We start from the raw sequence: 21,391 nt of genomic DNA, 5'->3' as shown, positions 1-21,391 counted from the left end.
AGATAGCCATGCAATATGTTTGTGAAGTGCAACATGAAGGCTTTTGATGAAATTCATCAGTGAAGCGATTGCTAGCCGGTAGGCATGCATGGCTGGTGATATTGGAAACATCTATGTTGCACAATTGGACTTTCAAGGTGCTTTGAAAATATTGCAAGCTGTTGTGGGTGGCCCTCTTTGTGGGTGGCCCCCTGCATCTCGGTCACTGCACTTTGACCTTGGGCAAGTTTCCTTTTGACCTAACCCCTTCAGGCACTCTTGTTCACTTTCTCAATCGTTAAGATAACATTCTCCAACAATATAGCTGGCATTCAAATTCTCCCTCATTTCCTCTTCAATGGCTGTTGAATCTTCAGATGCAATACCCTCATCCATCAAAGTAGTTTCTCAAAGGGGGATATTATGTTCATTACATACTTAGGGCAAATCATTTGACATAGTCGGATGGTTTGGCCTTTGGTCAGATATTTGTTCAATCTCATCTGTCATTTTCATCCCCAAGACAAGCAAACCAGACTTCCTTGTTGCATAAAGGTGCTGACCAAAAGGTTCACAGCAGCATATTTAAGGTACTGTCGTAGTATTTTCCTGCGATGCAAAGACACGTTCTTCTTTTCCTCTTTCATAAACTGATAAGCCAAGCTTGCTTGCTATACGAAGTTGTAAATGTCTATTATGACAACGTAATTCCAACAGTAGTGCAATACAAGCAAATTTGTTCTTTCAGTATCAGGCATCTTCTCGTTGGTGACTTCTGTTCAACCTGTACAAGATGTCGGATCAGAGGCTGCATCCTGCGATCTTCACTTTCCATCTTTCATTTCAGGAAAATAACAACTACATACTGTAGGTATGTCGACCTTAATCCAACAATTACATATTTAAATACTTTGACATGTTAGTTTTTTTTTCTCCAGGGATTATCATGAGAGACATCCAATAATCAGGATGAAACTGTGATTGCCGATGTACTTTGAAATTTTCATGAGACCATGAGAACCCTTTCCACATTCCCGATCTCATCCTCCTCACTTTAAAAAATTTGGGATTCAACTCTAGATCACCTTATCTTCTCTACATCAGGTAATGCTGGAGCAAAATGCAAGTTCAGACAAATGGTTTGATGTGTCATGAGCTTTCCACAATCACACGGGTCACATTAAGCATGAGTAAAATGCTACATGAACGTCTGGCAGACACAAATCCTCTCAGTCCCCTGAAATAGAGGTTTTAGTGCGAGTGTAGTGCTTTCTATGACATGCACAAATCACTCCAGAGTGTTGTTTGCTATAAAGCTTTGAATGAATGACGTATACTGGCCAACTGTTGTTAAGAGTTAAACTACAAGATTGTGGAAAAGCATAGTTGCTGGCCCAAAATTGTTCTTTAATGTGCATAAAATGTTGGTAGATGGCAAAACAAACATGAAAATGTGAGTTTTTAGAAACATACAAGTGAAAAGTTCACAGCAAGAGAGAGTGGAGCGATTTTTATTTATTTATATTTTATATTTATTTTATTTTTTATTTTATTTTATTTTTTTTTAATTTTTAAATAAAAAGAAACATAATCACAGTTTTGGTGATGGAGAGGTGATAAAATAACGAAGTTTTCAAGAAGATTCAAATTTCCCTGAAAATAAAGAGTGTAATTAATGTTTATTTTTTTTTTACTTCCATCACCAAAGTTGGACGGAGGTCATGTTTTTGGGGTGTCCGTTTGGCTGTCCGTCCGTCTGTCTGTCTATCCATGATAGGTTTTCGCTACTGCGATAACTTAAGAATGGCTGAAGGGATGCAAGTCAAACTTAGTACAAGCATGTTTAATGATGTGAAAATAAACTGAATGGATTATGGGGTCAAGAAGCCAATGGTCAGAGGTCCCGTTAGGTAAAAATTCTGTTACCGCACTAACGTATGAACCAGTGATTGAATTTTGACCAAGCTTGGCATAAGTATTGGGTGGTTGCTAGACTACCATTATTCTCAGGTTTTCCGTCTGTCTGTATGTTTGTTGGGTGGTCGCTGGAGTACCCTTATTTTCACTTTTTCCATCTGTCTATGTTTGCTTGTTTGTTTGTTTGTTTGTTTGTTTGTATGTCTGTATGTAATGGACAGCTCTGGAGGCCAGAGGAGTCAACCAATTTTGATGAAACCTGATAGGTAGGTTCATACCAGGATCGAGTTGTATGCTTTTGAGCACCGTTGCTATGGACGCCACCGTTGCCTAGCAACGGGACTTTGAAATTTTTAAAAAATCCTAAAAAAATTATTTTTTCCAAAATCAAAAATCGGCTCCCGTGCTTTTTTGTGCACTATAATCAATCTCTTTGTCAAAAAATTTCAGCCCGATCCGTCAAAAACTATGACTAGTATGCAATTATGTAGCGACCACCCATGTCGCCTACTGGCTTGTTGTATATATTATTATGCAAAGATGAACTGATTCGATTTTGGCATCAAGAGGCCAAAGGTCAAAGGTTATGTGAGGTCAAAATGTGATACTTGAGAACAACTGAAGAGATCTAAATCAAACTTAGTTAAAGTATGTATAATGGTGTAAAGATGAACTGAATAGATTTTTGGGTCCAGTGGTTAAAGGTCAGAGGTAATATTAGGTACTTAAGTGATTCTTCACCATTGATAGGGGTAATAAAAATAACGACAACAGTATATATCATGATAATGATATCTCCAACTGTCAAGAACAGATTTGGACGAAACTTGGTGGATTAGTTGGGTCGGTGACAAGAACAAGCTGACTCGATTATGGTTCAGGTAAGTTTGCAGATCCGGCCTATCAGTGGGATTCAAAATGTAAACTGTTTAGCCTGGCAGAGGTATCCATTCTGCCGAGTGCCATTCTAGTTCATTTTCATCCCACAGATGTGAGATCCTTCTTTGACCCTCAACTCCTCATCTGCGGTGAAATGGAATTTTCCTCTCTGTTGTGGCTTGGGACTCTTGTGACCCATTTGAACTCCTTGATGTTGTGGGGACACAAGCTCTGAAGATCATCAGAATATTTCAACAGGAAGTACATAATGATCAGGAATCACCTCCATATGACATATTCCATAATAGTGCTCTACCTCTTTTCCCTTCACATCTTACACAGTTACCTCTTCCAACCGAGCTCTCTTGCCCTCATGTGTATCCGGATCCCTTTTATCCCATCTCATGCTTTTTCCACATACCATGCACAGGTAGATGTGTTCTCTCATCTTGTTTTCATATCAAACACAGGTCATTTACCTTTATATTTTGCGTTTGCAAACATGGCATCATTATGACCCGACCCCGACCCCCACCCCCGACCTATGTGCTCCAACAAGCCACTTATTTTCCATCCTCCTATTACTCTCTTCTTCGATTATTTTAACGTTTTCACTCAACTCCTTCCACCCCCCCCCCAACCTCCTCTTCTCAACGATCATGTTCTATTCTATAACCTGGTGTTGGCTCAGTGGTTAGGGTGGTGGCTTGGGATCAGAGGGTCCTGAGTTCAAGCCCCGTTGGCTGCTGAATTAATGCACCAGTGGGTTGACTCAGCCTGTCATCCTTCCGAGGTCGGCGAAATGAATTCCAATTCCAGTGTGTGTACTGGTAGAGGGGCACTGTATCAGCAACACAGTCGCGCTTCAAGAAATGATAGCTACCCCGGCAGCTAAGCTGCCATACGACCACCACCATGTTATATTCTCTGTTCTTCTGTATCCTCATTTTATTTCGGTGTGATGACCTACCGCCTTGCAAATGTAACAAATATATGGTCCTACATCATGATTGAATTGCAATCCAAATATTAATTTGACTGAAAAAATGATTATGTATTCCTGATTACTTTTTGGTTCACGAAAAAATATTTTCACGAAAAATATAATTGGTTCACGAAAAAATATTTTCACGAAAATTATAAGTGACCACTATATTCGTTATTGTTGTGTGTTTGTGTGTCTGTCTGTCTGTCTGTCTGCCTGTCCCGAGCATAGCTCCGTGGGTTTTGATCCGATCCTGATGAAATCTTCGTGGGAGGTTTATATCATGATCTAGTTGTGTTTTCCTGAAAATGGGCATGGTCCACCAATTATGGGCGGAGCCACGCCCAAAAAATGTGTTTTTAGGGGGTAGCCAATTTCAATTTGCATCTTCTCCTAGGGGTTTTGTCGAATCTGACAGGGGTTTCGGGATTTGGTTAGCCCAATTGCACCTGCATAGCCCCACGGAGCTCGATTTTTCATTTTCGTCACAAGGTCACGAACTTAGAAAATTGCGATTTCGACATAAAAAATTCTTCTCCGAGGGGTTTGTCGAATCTGGCAGGGGTTTCGGTATTTGGTTTGCCCAATGGCACCTGCATAGCCCCACAGAGCTCGATTTTTCATTTTCGTCCCAAGGTCAAGGCCACAAGGTCACGAACTTAGAAAATTGCGAATTGTGTTTTTAGGGGGTAGCCAATTTCAATTTGCATCTTCTCCTAGGGGGTTTGTCGAATCTGGCAGGAGTTTCGGTATTTGGTTTGCCCAATGGCACCCGCATAGCCCCACGGAGCTCGATTTTTCATTTTCGTCCCAAGGTCAAGGTCACAAGGTCACGAACTTAGAAAATTGCGATTTTGACATAAAAATCCATCTTCTCCGAGGGGGTTGTCGAATCTAGCAGGGGTTTCGGTATTTGGTTAGCCCAATGGCACCCGCATAGCCCCACGGAGCTCCATTTTTCATTTTAGTCCCAAGGTCAAGGTCACAAAGTCATGAACTGAGAAAATTTCGAATTTTGACATAAAAATCAGACGACCGCCCAAACTTTGAGAGCTAGGATGACAATATTTTTTATGCATAATCTTGAGGTCATTCCCCACCTAAAGTCATGAAACCATTTTTCTGTATCTCGAACACCTTGCCCGTGGCGCCCCCTACAAGTTTGTTTTTACGCTGATTTCATCAAAGTATGGATAATCCGAGAAGTGTGAAATGCCATATAGCCTATATAACGTTATATTGTTCCAGAGGAAGTTTTGCACCAAAGGTCATAATCCTTGACCTTTGACCTTTAAAGTTCACAAAGGTCAAATTTTCAAAGTTGTGGGAATCGAACCGGGTTTTCGACCTTCGACGAACTAACCCCATTAAGCTATAGCACATATCCTGTTTCCTTATTTTAATGTCCACAATATTGTTTTGGGACCTTTAAAGGTTATGCAAAGGTCAAATTTTTAAAGTTGTTGAACAAAACCGGGTTTTCGACATTTTGCAGCTAATAACCTGTCACTCGTACCACATCATGTTGATCATTTTTATAACTTGGTCAAACATGATCACATTGTCTCATCCTTGACTTCTGAAACAATCTACATCATCAAATACCGCTCGTGAACCATCGTCGTCTTCAGACTTGTCATTTGGGTTATTTTTACGACTCATACTAAATCGTAATTGCATGGTTTTGCTACCTGAGTTTGTGGTCTAATTAATACTTCCTGAACCTTTTGCTCTGAGTATGGGGGGTAAGCAATTGGAACGCCATTGGAGTCTTACCAAACATTAACTAGAAAGCACTCAAAATGCAAAGCCTGTCCGTGTCCACTTTGTACTGGAACTAAACTTGACGAAAACGATGATTGAAACAAATTGTACATTTATGTATTTGTGTTCTCCAGCCTCACGATAAAAGTTTGTTGAAGATTTGATGACAAAAGCTCAATTGGTAACCTTGTTGTGGCCTGCATAGACACATTGAAGCTCAATGGTGAATAAATAAAGAAACGGGGAAGCGTTTTTTTTTAAAAAAAAGACAAAACAAGACGCATCTCGACCTTGATGTGCTGCGGCAGGGCATATAAGGGCTATTTATCATTACTATGACTTTGCCCTTTCACATTTTGACCCAATTTTTAATTATTTTCTCCATATTCTCATAATAAAGATTTGATGAAAAGAGATCAAATTGTAAAAAAGTTATGGCCTGGACAGACAGATGGACACACACACACACACACACACACACACACACACACACACACACACACACACACACACACACACACACACACACACACGCACACTTGCAAAACCTCATAACCCGCTGTGTGGGGGAGGGTCGGGCTTGCTATAATAGCACTCACTGGAGCGCATACCCTCGCCAGGTTGAACAGTTTACGTTTTGTATCCCTCTGATAGGCCGGATCTGCATCCAGACCGTCACCAAAATCTCATCGGCTTGTTATTGTCACTGACCCAATTCATCCACCAAGTTTTGTCAAAATCTGTCCACAACTTTTCTAATCTGGCATGCCACGTCCCAGTCAAAATCCATGATGTTTTTTTACCATTGCTAACCCCACCCAAATTCCTCCTAATTTTCTAGTTTTTCCTCCTTGGAGTTTCCTTCTCCATATGCATTCGTGTTTTGCGTCCTGTTTTTGTCTGTTTGGTTCTGATCTTTTCAGTTTGCAAGCTGTTCCACGAGCCTCGACGATGTGTTTAAAAAACAAATACCGTACATATATACATGTATATAGGACTGTCAGACCCCACTATTCACAGATTCACTATTCATGGACCCCGTGTATTATAACATGTGACCTGCTTTGATATTCGCGGCCCTTTGATTCACGTATTTGCGGGTTTTTTTTGCGGGCATATTCGTGTTTTTTTTTTTGTTTTTTTTTGTTAACATTTTCGCGGATGTATTTGCGGTTTTTAATTTTTATTTTTATTTTCCGTGTTTATCGCATTATTTTTGAGATGTGTTTGCAATTTTTCACAGGCATATTCGAGGTTTTTCACGGGATTTTTGATTTTCACTTGTGAAGCACGAACCGCCAGGAACCTATCCTCCCTTTTTCCATTGAAACAATTCCCCGCTATTTGCGGGTTCGTCATTTGTGGCATTTCCCAGGAATGTATTCCCCATGAATAGCATGGTCCGACAGTTGTATCGTTTTTGGCCTGATCTCTGAATGGTGAATAACTACTTAAAATTTCTCGTATCTGGGTCTTCACCAAGATCTAATCATTTCCTCCTTGTCACACACCTGTCCACCAAATTTCGTTCGAATCTGTCCATAACTTTTTGAGATATTCTATTCATAGGCAGATTAATAAAAACAGATAAACAAACAAGCAGTCATAGACTGGTACTTACGAAATCGTCAACTTGACCTCTAACCTTGTCTAATAAAATCTGTCTCTCGAGAAGGTACCGACGCAAACCAGAAGTTTCTACGATGATTCTGTACCAAACCATCAAAAATCGAATGTTTGACCTCACTGTGACCTTGACATTTGACCGATTTTGACCAAAATCTAATCAGCACGAGCCATCACCCTCCTGAATCACGTGGTGTAATTTGACATTGGTAGCTTCTTCCGTTCTCGAGTTATCATGCCTACAAACAAACACACAAACAAACAAATGCACAGACAGAGGACGGAAGTCATCAATATACTTACGAAATCTAGTAACAAACAGGGGTGAAAACTTAACCTCTGTCTACCTTCCGTGGTGGAGATAAAGATGGTACGTGCTGCTTCCTTGCTTGATGCTCAACATTTAAAAGAATAGAGCATGGCCAAACAACCATAAGTTGGTAATAATAGCGCAGGCTTTGATGGGTGTAATGGCCTCCTCCTGCGTCGAAGTTCCTTGGAAGGGAAGAACTCATTATTATTAATACGAGCAAATACCACCCGTCACTTCGCTGACAGGAATGCGAAAGGGGGGCTGGGAGAAAAAGAGGGGGAGGAGAGATACAGGGGTGGTGGAGAGAGAGGGGGAGAGTGAAGAGGTGGAGGGCAAAGGAGAGAGGAGGGAGGGGGAGTGAGGAGGGGTGGGGGAAGGGAAGACGGTGTGAGGTGAGAGGAAGGGAAGGCAGGCATGCGTTGGAGCGTTAATTACGATTCATATTGTTTCATCAAAATGATTCTGCATAAAATAGCAGTGAGGATGGAAACAAAAGATAGTTCTTGAGTGATGGAGGAGACACACACTGACACACATGCTTTGCCTTTTATTAGGATTGTTCTGGATCTCAGTATCAGATCCGACTAATGCATACAAACATTTAGGTCCTCAGACAGTTATTTCCATCAATGTATGAACAGAAAAAACCCATCCCCTTGTTTGGTGGGATTGTAACTTTGATGCATTGGAGAAGGGTATAGAACAGATTCCCTTTCTTATGGGATGGCCTTTTTCTCTTTACGACATGTTAATGCATGCGAGAGATAGCCATTAGCCCAACGGAAGCTCGTTCTACCCCCTTTTCATCGAGACACATTGGCTTGGAGGTGTATTATTTATTTACACTTTGGACTTGCAGGACGTTTGATTAAGCACACCGCAGACTTTTCCTGAACAGTTATTCTGACGGTTAAATACAGCTGTGGATCTTTTACCTCACCCACCTATATTTCATTGATGTTTGACACCCACCTCTTTCACCGATGTTGATGTCCACCTTTCTCCATCGACGTTTGACACCCTGGAAGCTCTATGGATTCTGGCTGGCTCTTGTTTGTGTCAGGCTGAACGAGGAAGGAATGATCATGAGATTGGCAATTGGATGTGACGTACAGCGATGCGCCAACAGGCAAGATGGATTTGGATGAAGTATGCTTGAGGTTCCATCCACACTGGTCACCTATAAAAAGGATGGGAGGACTGCTTTTCTGTCAGTTGGTTGGTGAGTTGGTGACAGTCTTACAGCCTTTCAGCTCTGACCACTGGTGACAGTTGGTGAGCTGGTAAGTTGTTGACAGCCTTACAGCTGTTCGTTGGTTGCGGTTCCTGATAGCTCCTGATGGTGGTTGACGGTTGGATCGTTCCTGCTGGTTCTGCTCGGGACCTGCTCTTGGCGTACCTGATTCTTGGTGTCCCTGGTTCCTGGGGGTGACGACATGACATCGATTGGTGCTCCAGCCTGTTTGTGGGTGGGTGCATGGCGAGGCAGGGTGCTGGCAGTGGACTAAGGCACGCTTACACATTTTGGGACATTTTATTGGATGCGCGACAAATTCTGCCTTGGTAAGCCAAGACCGGATTTCTTTTCCCCCTCTAAATGATCTGCTGGGTACCCTTGTCTCGTGTTTAATCGTCAAGTAAGGCATCGTGATAAGTATCTGCTCTTTGTCTGTTTTTTCTATCAATGCCTGTTTAATTCTTTTTGTTTGAGATTATTTTCATTGATTTGAATTTACCTATTTTCATCCCAAGGAAATAAAAATTTCTTTAGTTTATTTATTTTTTCCTTATTAATAAATTCCTTGTTGGCATTTCAATCTGTCTGTGCTTGTCCTTTTCTTCCATTGATTCAGCATTGTCTGAACCTAGATAGACTGGGAGGTCATTCCCAAGCGAATTAACCTGTCAGTCGGTATGCACCTGCAGAAAAAGCTCAGCCGCCCTACTTAACATCTAATCAAGGGAAGATTGGTGCTTTGCCGAGGGCACATCCCCCATTCAGGAAGTTATTCAGGAAGAAGTCTCCCACGTGACCTCGAGTAAAACGGAAAATTAGACGCCGGACACTGGAATTCGTGGTTAACTGATTGGCATTCGTGGTTGTAAAGCAACCCACCATACCACGAAATTAATTGTGAGCAGTGCCCTCAAGTCTGGCTCTTCCAAAGAGAAACAGGGATTAACCCCCTCATAATACACTCGGTACCCGTGGCCGTGACAGTATAGATATCGGATTAGAAAAAAAATAAATCGCTTCTTCCGAATTTTTATCCAATTTAACATGGAGATTTCGACATAATTATTGAGGTTATGAGTTGCAATCGTCAAATATGGTGGAACTAGAAAGGTACTCAGTAGAGCACATACCTCTGCCAGGCTGATTAGTTTGCCTTTTGTATCCCACTGATAGGTCGGATCAGGATTCAGTCATGAACTAAAATTTAATCAGCTTGTTCTTGTCACCGAACCAATTCATTCACAGAGTTTCGGCTGATTCCGTCCATAACTTTTTGAGATATCCTGTTATATATCACTTTAGCCCAATCACGCAACGGTGAAAATCACTTAAAAAATTATCAGATCAAGATGTGGTCTGGGATCTTCACCCAAATCTAATCATTTCGTCGGTATCATATACCCAAGCTCTCCACCAAATTTCGTCAGAATCCGGTTGAAATATTGTTCACAGACAGACAGACAGACAGGTGTGAAAACATAACCTCCATTCACGTTCGGTGGCAGAGGTAATCAGATTTCGAAAATCAGCTTTTAATAAGCTGATACGATAATCTTGCAAGGAGCCAGTCACATTGCACCGACCCTCACACAATTAATCACTGTAACAGCTAACAGACAAACAAACATCCAATCTTGTCTTATACATATAGATTGGAAAGTATGTTGAGATTGTTTGCTTGAAAGAGAGTTGTATCAGACTACATAGGACAAGTAATTACCCTTTCTCATTTCATTCCATTGTTGTGGAATAGACCTAATTATGTTTTATTTTTTGGTGATTTTGCTTATACTACGTTGAGATGGTGTTATTTTCATTTTCATATCATAACTTCAATTATGGGTTGAACTAATTGTTAGCAAAAAACACCAAAAATTATGCGAGTAGGTTTGGATTTCATTCATTTGAATGATTTGATGTATCACTAAATAAAAATTGTTTTATTTACATTGTCCAAAATATTTCCCATTTCCAATACCCTCCTTTCCCAGTCTCTATCAAAAATGATAAAGGGAAGCTTGAGGTCATAAAAGGGAGGCTGATGACTGCAGAGGAACAAGTAAGTTTGTGGCAAACATGCTGGATATGGGATCATATATTTAGTGGGGTAAGGTTGCCATCTGGGGGGCTACTCCACATTGAACTAGCTACATTGAAGTCATTTTTCTTTCGTTATTTTCTCAAATCTTCCTGACATCTGTCCATGGAAGACCTCCACACGGAGCTCCCCAGAGTATGCAAGAACGACTTTTATGACCCCACTGACTGAAATTGCTGGAACTGAAGCAATATCTCTCGATGATGTGGATGTTCATGGTAAGTTTATTTTCATGGTGATTCGAAAATATGTTGAGAGAACAATAAAATAGCAGTGATTAGTTGGGCAGACTGTTTCATTGTGTTACCTCTTGTGAATAATTTCTTCATTGCAGATATAACAATAGGTTGAGAAGAACTACTTGTATAACTCTAATTTTTGGTCTTTTAAATGATATTTGGCCTCGTTGTAGTCTCACACTGTAATGATGGTATCACAATAATTTTACACTCTTACAAGTGCCAACAACTTTCGCCATGTTGAACCTCACTGGATAACTTGGAGAGATGAACGTATTTTAATTAACGTACATTCATAAATAATGAACGTACCTCACTGAATCTGGGGGTATTTTGCTCAATTTGATTTTAAAGTCACCCAAGTATAATTTTTTCTTTCCATTGTCCTATTGTTTGATCATTCCAAACCCAAATCCTTCAGAATTGCTGGACTTCAATTCACTGGAAGACGAGGAAGAAGAAGAGATGGTCGAAGTAACCTGGGAAGCATCATTCGTGTGTATTCTTCATTTTGGACGTTTATTGGATTGTTTCCTGTTTGTAAAAGTGGATAAAGAGTTTGGAAAAGATTTCTACCAACATAAAGAGCAACTGTAAACTAGAACGGGCACTCATAGAGCGCATACCTTCGCCGCCACTACTTTTTTTGTTCTTGGTATGAGTGTGGGGAACTGGTTTCATATGAATGGTCTTATGACACAAACCACATATCTATAATGTCATGACCCCCCCCCGACTTTCGGGGGCTACGGACTAAACAACGATCAACTCACGTCGTTTTGGCGAGTCTTCACTCGCAAGATCGGTGAATACAACGTTTCAACAAGAGAAGGTAATCTCGTTTGATGCTGGTTTCATGCAAATCGAATCAGAATTGACTGAGTTATGCCGAAAACCGCATATTTTTCAAGGGCGTGACTCCCCCCCGACGTTTTACCCCAACCGGTGACGTGTTATGACGTCATTGTGTCACAAGATTGGGCATTAAATTCTGAACATTTTGGTGCTGGGTTCATGTAAAGCGGACAAGAATTGACCGCGTTATGACAAAAACCGCATATTTTTCAAGGTCGTGACCCCCCTGACCTTTGACCCCTAACCGGTAACAAGAGTATGGGCATCATTGCGTCATATTGCATATCACAAGATGAGGCGTTGAATTCTGAACATTTTAGCGTTAGTTGCATGCAAATTGAATAAAAATTGACCGTGTTATCGTAAAAAGACGATTTTGACCTTTTCGTGACCTTGACCTTTGACCCGAACGATCCCAAAATCTAATCGAATGCTTCCTGGCTAATAACCAATCATCCCACCAAATTTCATGCAATTCAGTTTAATACTTTTTGAGTTATACGAATCACAAGATTACAAACAAATAATAAATAAATAAATAAATACACGCCTACCAAAACATAACCTTTCGCAGAACGCGAAGGTAAAAAGAGGAAGAGGCGGCGCAATGTTCCTTCAAAGTTTACATGCTCAAGATGTTTGTGCTTTAATGAGATTTAAATAAATATACAACATGAAGCATTGTGTTGGAATCTTATTTTGTCATTGTATATTTCCATCGGCTGTTGTGGCCTTTATTGACCCCAATATGTATGCATAATTGGTTGGCAGCTGTGTACATCTCAAATGTTATTAACCTTTGAAATATTGTCCATTGGGACAGTCTCTGATGTCAAAAAGTAAAAAAACAACATAAAATGTAACAGCCCACGTTTGTTTTAGTAATTTTACTGGATTGAGTTATCGGGCTAACCCATATTTATATGAACAACTAAAATGGCCGCCAGACTTGCAGTCTGCCATCTTTGATGAGATCACAAATTAAAGTGAGGGGCACGTGTATGCCATCATGTTCTGTGCTTGTGACAAGTATCAACAAAATTGGACCATGCATGTCTGAGAAATGGCTGTGGACACGTGTAAGTAACAAAATGTCTGCCAGTCGGCCATCTCGGATCTGATCTCAAAAATAAATGACATGCTTATATACGCCATCATTCATTATCAGTGTGCCAAGTTTGAACAACATCTGTAAATGCTTGTCGGAGAAATTGTTGAGGACGTGCTCGACAACCGGTATTTTTTACAAGTATAATGGCCCCCAATCGGCCAACTTGGATCTGATCTTGAAAAAAGTGACCTATATATGTATACCATCATGTGGTGTCTTTGTGCCAAGTACAAATAAAATTGTTGCATACATTTCTGAGATATGCTTGTGAACTCACACACGCATGCACTCACGGACACAAAAATCGAGACAAAATCCTTAAGCCCCCGTTTCGGACTAAGTCCAATGGAGGCGAATAATGGGTCGTTAGATATCTTGGAGTGGATGTCGTATATCTCAACTTTCTGAAGGCATTTGATAAGGTATCACATAAAGTTGTTTGGTAAGGTGAGAGCTTGTGCAGTGGCTGGAATAGTAGATACATGGGTTGAAAACGGGCTTTGTGATAGGAAGCAAAGAATGGCTGTGAGTGGGGGGATCTATGTGGTGGGGTACCTTAGCGGTCAATGCTAAGAACATTATTATTAGCCCCTGTTGGACTTAGGATGAAATGGGGACTCATGGATTTGATATCGATTTTCGTGTGTGAACGTATGTGCATCCGCAACCATTTCTCCGACATGCATTTCCCGATCTTGTTCAAACTTGGCAAACAGATAAGAATGATGGCTTACATAATCACGTAATTTTTTTTTTTTTAGATCAGATCCACGATGGCCGACTGGGGGCCGTTTTGTAACTTTTTTTGTATACCTTGTCAAGGCTCGTATGAGAGCTAACACACAATGCACAGCAGGGGGGGGAGCGTGAGACAAGAGGGGCATGGGAAAGACAAAACAGTGGGGAACAGACATTCGGAGATCTGTGGTAGGGAGAGGGATGGGGCGGGGAACATGGGGTATACAAGATGGACACTACAGGGACTTTCAGGAAGGAAAGCAGGGAATTTGAAGGAGGTGTGTTTGGGGTGGATTAACAGGGGTAGAAAAGATCGAGGATTTGGATGGGGGATGATAATAGATGGTGGTGAACAGCTGTTTTGAAGGCCTGGAGGGAAGATTGGGATTTAACAGAGCGAGGGAGTTTATTCCAAAGGTGAGGAAAAAGAGGAATGAAAGAGTGAAGGTGAGCAATGATTCGTGATTTTGGTAGTTTGACCAGAAGGGGGTTGTTGGCAGACCTTGAGTGCCCTGCAGAAATATGGGAGGGTCAAATCACAAAAAGAGCGGGGGGGGGGGAGCGAGACCGGAGAGGAGATGGTAGAAGACAGAAAGACCACCGACCTGCCTGCGGTGAGAGATTGAGAGGCTTAAAGACTCAGCCTCATCGTGGGAGATACCAATGATCTGAAATGCCTTGGTTTCCACTGTGTGAAGCAGAGAAAGGTGGGAGGCAGGAGCACCAGCCCAGAGGGGAGCGCAGTACTCCATCAGGCTGCGGATGAAAGTTTTGTATGTGGTCAGGAGCTCAGGTGGGCCGATAGAGGATTCCCAGTCGGCGACTGGCTTTGGAGGCCAGGTTGGAAATATAGCTCTCCCAGGAAAGATCATACCAGATAGTGAGACCCAGAAGCTTGAAAGAAAGGACTTCTTCCAGAGGATTGTTGATAAAGTAGATGGGGGGGGGGGGGTTCCAAATGGTCCTTTCAGAGAGACATCGTGAGAGTGTGAGATTTGTCAAGATTGAAAGACATGTTCCACATGTTGGACCAGTTTGTGATTTTACCCAGATCTGCAGCGAGCGGAGAAGTTGCTGCTTGCTGGATGGAGGGATGACAGATGGTACGGCAGAGGGTGGAGTCATCAGCAAAGAGATAAAGAGGGTTTTCCAGGGAGTCAGAGAGATTATTGATGAAAACCAGAAAAAGAACAGGGCCCAGAACGCTGCCTTGGGGAACTCCAGCCTGAACAGGAGGAGGGGATGAAAGAACTCCATTTAGCGCCACACAGCTGTGACAGGAGAGGAAGTTTGCGAGCCATGAGTGGAGATGGACATGGATACCATAGGAAGAGAGTTTGGTGAGCAGGGCAGGGTGCTGGACCGTTTCAAAAACATTTGATATGTCCAGGGATACGGCTCGTATTTCCTGTCTGGCATTGAGGACCTCCATCCATTGTTGGGAGAGCAGAAGCACGATATCCAGGGTAGAGTGACCTGGTCTGAAACCAAATTGATGATCGGAAATCAACATTGGAGAAGAGGAAGGATTTAATGTCTGAAGCGATGATGGATTCCATAACCTTGCTGATGATTGGGAGAAGGCTGATTGGTCTGTAGTTGCAGGGATCTGTTTTTGCACCTTTTTTATGCAGGGCAGTGATGTTTGCAGATTTCCATGCAGATGGCAGATGACCTTGAGCAAATGAGAGGCTGAATATAACAGTGAGAGGGTGAGTAAGAGCAGAAGAGCAGGTTTTTAGGACATGTGGGCTGATGCCGTCTGAACCAGTTGCAGAATCTGAGTCAAGGTTTGACAGCAAACTCTCCACTTTGTCAGAAGAAAAGGACTCAGAGTCCAGGGACAGTTAGGTGCGACTGGGTAAGGTGGGTACAGAAAGCGATGGGTTTCAGACACAATATTTCAAAGCAAACACCGAGTTTCGGCGTTCAGCCTTTTCACATGTGGTATCAGCAGTGCGGCAATTTGAGGTAAAGGAAGGGATGGAGGGGGAACATAGACCAGAAACAGATTTGATTAGACGTCACCAGGATTTTGAGGAGGGTGTGAGGTTTGAAAGTTCAGACGAGCTGAGAAAGATGTTGTTTTCTGGCTCTTCTGAGGGTAGATACACACTTGTTCCAAGCTTGATGGAAGCAACTGAGATTACCCTCAGTTAGGTTTGCTTTCCATGAGGCAAAGGCAAGTTGTTTCAGGACAACTGCCTCACCATAAGCTTCAGTGAACCATCGGTGGGAGGAAGGGTAGGATAAATGAAGACGAGAGGGGATACATCTGTGCATGAGGGAGAGCAAGTTTCTTTGAATGAATTCCCAGGATGAGTTGATGTTGGAGAAAGTAGCGATGGGAGACCAGTCTAGAAGTTTGATGGCTGCTTGGAGACCCTGCCAGTCGGCTTGAGTGAAATGCCATACCCGACGGCGCTGAGGTGGTTCTCTGATAAATGTCAGAGAGATTTCGACTTTGACAAGGACGTGGTCATAATAACCAATTGGAGTGGAGAAAGAGCAGCAAATATTGTCGGGGAAATTGTCAAAATCAGATCCAGAAGAGATAGAGTCCCATTGGTTGAGATCCGGGTCAGGAAGTTGACCAATTGAGTCAGTCCCAATGAGTCGCATAAGTTTTTTGCTGTTGTGTCATGACAGGTGAGAGAGGTACCCACACGTAGCCAACTGGTATGATGACAATTGAAGTCACCACATATGAGGAAGAGAGAGTTCGGATGAGAAGATAGAAGTTGGTCCATGTTTTCGGATACTGAGGTGTAAATTGAGTCGTCACTGTTTGGTGGACGGTACAGTACATATATAAACATAAGGTGGGAGTGGAGGGGAAGCCGTAGCCAGAGGTATTCGTGGAGGTGTGGGGGAGTTAGGGCAGTGCATGGAGAGTGAGGAATAGAATCTTTGATGAAGAGAGCAACTCCTCCACCAGCATGAGTCTCAGGTGGAGGGGGAGTGTAGGACAAGGGAGGAGGAGGGGGTCAGGAGAGTTGTTGAAAGAATGTTGGGGATTGCAGAATAGCTGGGGGAGGAGGCCGGATGAGGAGGAGAAAAAGGCTCTGTGGTGCTGGGGGAGAGGGGGCAGAAGGCAGTTGAGGATTTGAGGAGGTAGAGTGATGAGATGGAGGTAGGAGGGGAAGGAGGCAGCTTTGTGGATGCGAGGAGGGTGGGGGGGGGGAACTTTGAGAATGGTGAGTGTCCCCAACCATTTCTCAGACAAGCATGGTCTGACATTATTCAAACTTTCACAAGCACATTATATGATGGCATACACGTGCCCTTCACTTTGTTTTGTGATCTGATCAAAATTGACCGACTTTAGTCTGGCGGTAAATTTAGTTGTGAAAAAAACCTGGTGTCGAACACGTCCTCAACCATTTCACGGACATGCATCTGCAGATCTTGTTCAAACTTGGCACACAGATAATGAATGACGGCTTACATAGGCCCGACATTTTTTTTGAGATCATATCAAAGATGGCCGACTGGCGACCGTTTTGTTACTTAAACGTGTCCCCAACCTTTTCTCGGACATGCGTGGTCCGATTTTGTTCAAACGTTGCAGAACCACAGTATACGATGGCTTACACTTGCACCTAACTTTATCTTGTGACCTGATCAAAGATGGCCGACTCATAGACTGGTGGCCATTTTCGTTGTAAATAAACATGGGCTCGCCCTTAAAGTCCAAAGAGCAAAATTACTAAAACAACGGGGGCTATGACATTTTTTGTCATTTCCCCCTCTTCAGAACGACCAAATGTTGTCAGCTAAGGAGAGGGAGGGCTTGTGGAGTGACTGATCAAGTGGATACCTTGGTTGGAAAGTTTTTTTTTGAGATATTGTGCTTTTCAGTGGCCTGCAAAAGTTTTCATCCCCGACCAATAATGCCACATTTAGATGAATTGCGAATTTTGTAGAAACAATTTTTTCAAAATAACTTTTTTATTCACAACTGAAAAGATCAAAGTAAACGCTGTTATAGTTGAAGGAGGTTACATGTCAGGATTACCTGCAAGGGGTTGACTCAGCCTGTCATCCTTCTCAGGTCGGCAAAATGTGTACCAGCATGCTGATATCCTGTGTTGGAGTAGCGACCCATCCAGGATTGTGACCAACGCTCCGCACAGAGTATGGTCCCCATGGAGGGAATACCTGCAAAAAAACATGTACAAATCAAAATTCATTGGTTGCAAAAGTATTGTCGTGGGGATGGCGGGCCAGGTTAACCTGCTGACCCAAAATGATGGCGGGCCAGGTTAACCTGCTGACAAACGTGTGCCAGGCAATCCACGAGCAGAATTCAACACGAAGGCTCAAAGCCGCAGTGCAGATGCTTATGACATACACGAGGCTGGGAGTCCGTTTCTCATGACTACACATCGTGCCTTCACTCTGATCACGGCAAAGATGCACAAGCCTACTGAGTCCGATGCCTCTAAAAATGTGCCAGCCTTCCTCCTTCCAAAAGTGCGCAAACCAACCTTACACTGACCTTGTGTGTGCGTTCTTCCGATCTCTCGTCCTATATAGTCGTCAGAAGCCTTCCACAATGCATGTATGGAAACATGTATGGAAAGATCTGTAAGATCCTTGTTTCCCAAGACAGTACAGGGTGAAGTGTTCTAAGAAACTCTCTAGTGATTATTATATGCTGTTTCATGCCACATCAGTGTCGATGCCTCTTCAGAAACCAACGGTCTACTTGGTAGGAATTGCTATGACATACCTGATAGGAATAGTTGGGCACAACTATGATAACTTGGTAACTATCCTGCCGCAGGGAATAAAATCGCAACCTCCAAACCTCCTGTCCGTGATGTCCAATTCCCCCTAGCACCACGGCTACCCAGTCAACTGTATGAGAAATCGGAACGTCGGCAGTGAGCTATCACCAAATAATGAAATGGCAACACTTATCCAGCCCCATGGTGGCCCTCCAATGCCGTGCACACCTCCCTTGTATTACTCACTCCGATTTGAAGTGAATTACAGTCGGGTGTTAATAGGATGCTCTTATCAGCAATCTGGTCTTTAAAATGAATTGCCACCTGGCTGGGAAAGAAGCTTGAATGTTAGAAAAGAGCATTCCCACCGCTCAAAGGAACCTTCCTGAGAATTTAAAAGGAAATGTCATATCGCGTGATAATGGATTTCATTACAATACAAATGCATTGCAGTTTCAGATGTAGGTTGAAATATTCGCCGACAATAATTTGTGTATTTGGCACTTGAAACATCTCCTGGTGATTCCGAAAAAAAAAAAAACCACATGAATTGATTGGGAATTTAAATTTTGTTGTTGCATTCCATGAACTGAAAATGGCAGATACCTTACTATTTATGCCATATATGGTCGCCTACTGTTTCCGACACAAGCCAAAGATTGTTTTTGGGTTTACAGGTGCTTTGCTAATGACTGAGCATGGTAGATATGAAAACAAGACAGCCCCACGATGTGATATGTCTGTATTTTGTACTTCAAGCCACAGGATAGTTGTTTGTGCGCCCTGTGTCTTGGGAGCCATTTTTTGCTCCAGTTTTCCTGGACTCTCGACGAGTCACAATAATACAAAACCCCTATGGATATGTGCATCACATGAATGCCGAGTCGAGATGTTTCCCGGAAACTCCATTAGACACACAGACGCTCAGCCGAGTGCTGGCCTGACCTTGCAATGCATTGCATCGCATCGTGCGGTGCCTTGCCGCTGCAATACCATCGCCGATGTGCGCACCATTGGAGTTCGGGTCATTTCCAGAAAGATGAACCTATTTCTAAAACACTGTCTCAACTGGCTTAGAAATGCACGCTTGAAAGAAGGCTGTGTGACTTTTGTAACTCCATGGGCCTGTGGAGCTGCGAGCTTGCAACGCAAGCCACTTTCATTAGAGTAATGGCCTTTGCCTTAGCTGTCTGCCGTAAAATCATTTCTCTGCCTGTCTTTTTTGCTTATTCCAGTGAACCGCCATCAATCTTTCTTGGGATCTGCCTTTGGCCTGATAAATAAGCTTCTCCGAGCTTATCAGTCACTGCAACTTCGTGAATCGCTGCTTATCAGGGCACACAGGCTGAGCCAAAAACGTCTCCTTTGACACAGAAGACAAAGTGCTGTGTGCATGCAGAGAAGGTGTAGCCTCATATTGCATAATGGAACCAGCAAAGGAAATGAAAACCTTGTGCGTCGAGGAAAGGGGACAGAAACATTTGCAAGCACCTCGTGGGAATGGCTGTGTTCTCGACACATGGTGGGCGATGTGTTCATGTTGAAGTGTAGAACAGCTTGAAGTGTGTAGATAAAACAAGGGAAAGGAGAGTAATATCATTGGTGTGTGTGTGTGTGTGTGTGTGTGTGTGTGTGTGTGTGTGTGTATGTCAAATGATTTAACAATGGCTCATATGTCTGCCTGTGATATAGATACATACATACATATACATATATGGATGTAAAACACTGGGTGTTGCCCAGCAACCCCAAGTACATTTGCAAGTATGTGATGAAAACATTTTAAACTGGAAGGGCACTCGGTGGAGCGCATACCTCCGCCACGTCATGACTGGTCCATGAGGACATATCGGACCCGATAAATTTTTGAAATATCATGCTATACAGTGCTGTATCGTTTTTTTTTATCCCTATCTCTCAATGTTGAAGAATCACTTTAAAAATTAAATAAAAAAATTCCTATCCGGATTTGGATCCGGATCTTCACCAAAATCGAATCAATTTGGCCTTGTCACACATCAAACTCGTCCATCAAATTTCCGCTGAATTCGTCCATAACTTTTAATATATCCTGTTCACAGTAGTGGGGCAACTTAGCATAACAATTGTGCATTTTGTGGGGAAAAGCACCAAATTTGGCACACCAGTAGCCGATCATATTATGAACACATTTGGATATTGGGCCATCTCAAATTCAGCCGCTGATGGTTGTGGCAGCCATTTTCCACTGCCATCAAAATTTTTGAGATGGTCCAATATCCAAATCTGTTCAAAATATGATAGGCGACTCGTGTGCCAAATTTGGTGCTTTCCTCACAAAATGCACAATTGTTATGCTATATTTAGCTAAGTTGCCCTGCTACAGACAAACAGACAAAAATCAAATATACAGTCAGACAGACGTGAAAACATCACCTCCATCCACCATCGGTGGCAGAAGTAATTAAGGTTAAAAAAAACTGTTTTGCAGAGCTGGACTTGGTTTGACAGATTGCGAGACGAATTGTTGCAAGAGCCTCACCATTGTGCCTCATTATTGGTCCCAGGTACTTGAACTTCTTCACCTCCTTGATCTTTTGCCATTGTATCACCACCCCCATTCCCCTCTACCTCTTCGCTGCTCATTGTGCATCTCATGTGCTCTGTCTTTGACAGAATATTTCTCAGGAACCGATCTTCCAATGCCTTCCTCCACTCTTCCAGTTTCAATGGAACATCTCCCTTACTTTCAACACACAATGCCATGTCATCAACAAACAGCATGCTCCATGGTGCCTGTGTTCTCATCAGATTTCACAACATCCATCACAATAACACCTCAAAACGGGCTCATTACAGAGCCTTGATGTCCACAGACTTCCACATTGAAACTATCCGTCACTCCAACACTACCACTCACTTGTGTACAGCTCCTATT

General features: G+C 42.5%; 1 long non-coding RNA gene across 1 annotated transcript; it reads left to right on the top strand.

Moving 5' to 3' along the window:
• The first annotated feature begins 561 nt into the window (after nucleotides 1-561).
• Nucleotides 562-11,640, top strand: LOC147032670 (uncharacterized). The gene is made up of 4 exons (XR_015052145.1): nucleotides 562-850; nucleotides 10,692-10,759; nucleotides 10,911-11,016; nucleotides 11,459-11,640. It is a non-coding gene; the product is annotated as an uncharacterized LOC147032670 (long non-coding RNA).
• The last annotated feature ends 9,751 nt before the right edge of the window (nucleotides 11,641-21,391 follow it).

The sequence above is a fragment of the Eptatretus burgeri genome, chromosome 2, assembly GCF_056783735.1.
Source record: "Eptatretus burgeri isolate ZD-2024b chromosome 2, Ebu_testis_v1, whole genome shotgun sequence".
Classification (NCBI taxonomy): domain Eukaryota; kingdom Metazoa; phylum Chordata; class Myxini; order Myxiniformes; family Myxinidae; genus Eptatretus; species Eptatretus burgeri.
Note: the sequence above shows the minus strand (reverse complement) of the source record. Positions and strands in the feature narration are given on the sequence as shown.